Source organism: Puma concolor, chromosome B2, assembly GCF_028749965.1.
Source record: "Puma concolor isolate L17-30 chromosome B2, mPumCon1.1.hap2, whole genome shotgun sequence".
NCBI lineage: Eukaryota > Metazoa > Chordata > Mammalia > Carnivora > Felidae > Puma > Puma concolor.
This window is the reverse complement of record NC_141671.1, coordinates 127,702,368-127,704,662: the sequence shown is the minus strand read 5'-3', so window position 1 is coordinate 127,704,662 and position 2,295 is coordinate 127,702,368.

Below are 2,295 nucleotides of genomic sequence, written 5' to 3'. Positions count from 1 at the left end.
AAAAAAAAAAAAAAAAAAAAAAAAAAACTTGTAAGCAGCACTTCCTCCATTTTACAGAAAAAGAAACTAAGCTTCAGAGAAGTAACCCAAAGAAGCCAAAGTCACACAACTCCTAAGATGTCCTGTCAGGTTGCAAATCCAACACTCCCTTATATCAAAGTCCATGTTTGCTTCAAGGAGCCACACTGCGTAATTTTAACTTGTAATTAATTCAGTATTGGGTGTATATTCTGAAAAAGAGAGGAGGGTGGCAAAGACATGAAGCTAGAAATGCCCCACTTTTTCACATTACTAGTAAGAGCAGTATTCTAGATTATTGAGAATGGGCTACACAACAAAAGTCATTGATAGCTAGTGTTCAACAACATTACATAACCATAGTTTTGCAACAGCAGCAGAAGTAAATTTACTTTCCTTAATATGTTCTGGTTGTGCTAACACTGACATTCGACCGTGGGTGTTGAGCATGTAGCAACTAATGAAAAGGCACCCAAGAACTTTTATATACAACCAATCTGAGGACAAAGGCTTTGCCACAGATTCTTACGTTAGGAGAAAAATGCCCCATGCAGGGTTGGGGACAGGGGTGGGGGAGATGGGGGACAGAGCAAAGGAATTCAAGATAAAACTTTCACCTTTACATCCTGTCAAATTATGTAATCAGAATGTACACAGGCAAATTCCCCAGGAACTTTAGGAAATCATATGTGCCTGGAATGCCTGTGTTCCATTTGTCCTCAAAAGAAGACTTACCTAGATTGCATCCAAGGGCGTGGCCCATTTCCAGAAGATCAATGGATGTTGAATCCCAGAAGGTAGGCAACAAGCACTTAGAGGACAGTATGCTAATATTCACCAGTACCATTAGAGTCTAGGGAAGAACAAAAAAAGATTTTCCACTTGACAAGTTTTATGCTGTGGGAAAAAAAAAAAATCCCTCCACCATCATGAGCAGGGCGGGTCACCAACTCTCTAAGGAAATCTTGTGGCCTCTAAGGATAACCCTGTTATCACGAACCACAGCGGTGACCATCAGGCACACATGGAAGTAAATTTCTTTTTAACCGTCATTTTCCTAGAATGGCAAATATCCCATCATGTGTGTATCGACTTAAAGTAATCACCATATTAGATGTTCCCAATGAATAGCCCAGTTTGTTCTATGTCTATGTATTTGTTTGAAGTCAACTGTTTGAAATTGGTAACACGCCCCCCCCCAACACACACAAAAAGGCAAAAATATTTACTACAAACGTCTACAAAAGAATACTGAGAAAAGGGCAAGACGCCAAGCATTGTGGAGATTCTTTTAACCTAGGTCTCCTCCTCTGCAAAATGGGGTCACAATACCCTCTTCTGCCCACCTCACAGAAGTATTGAAAGGATATTTTAGAAAATGTGTCAGTGAGCAACACAAGGCATTTTAACATTACTCAGCTCATAAAATTGGCATAACATAGTACGGAATTAGCCTCAAGTATTAGTCATGCCAGAAGTGAAAAAAACTAAATAAGAAATTGCAATAAGGAAAAAAATCCTTAGCGGTATACTGAGTGCTGGAGCTAGAAGAAAAGCGAAGGTGGGAGATGAAATAATAGCACCTTTTCCCCCCTTTTCTGTTTTTTTTTTTCTTTTTATCACTTCACGCCATCACCTTTGTTGTGTAACTGAGTTAGTACCTTTACTGTGCGTGGTCTGCCCCCTCACCCCCACCCCACACCAGACTGGGTGCTCCCTGAGGGCAGGAACACTAGGCAGTTTGTTCACTCGCGTGCCCTCAGCTTCTAGCAAACCACCTGGCACATGGTGACTCAGCAAATATTCTTCAACAAATGAAATGTATAATGTGATAACTCGCGTGCCCTCAGCATCTAGCGTAGCACCTGGCACATGGTGACTCAGCAAATATTCTCCAACAAATGAAATGTATAATGTGATAACAGTGCACCTTCAAGAAGGACCGATGGAAAGTATTTCTTTGGGCCAGTTCCTTAACAAACATTCCCAGGAAAACCTGATGGTTGCTCTCCTTCGGGCAGGACTTAGTGATGGCAGAGAAATTTGGGATTGCTCTGGACGTGGCTAGATCTTCAGGAACTGGGATTCTGCGTTCGGAACGGTGCCACGCCGTGTTTCGGTGTCAGGCTTTGGAGTGAGAACACTCCAGTCCCCCCTTATTCACGCCACCTGCTTCTCCACAAGCCCACCAGCACCCTCTCTTTGCTCCTTCAACGAGAAGGACGTCCAACTCCCCTATGAGTTTTCCTCTTCCTTCTCTGGGGCCTGTGGAAGCAT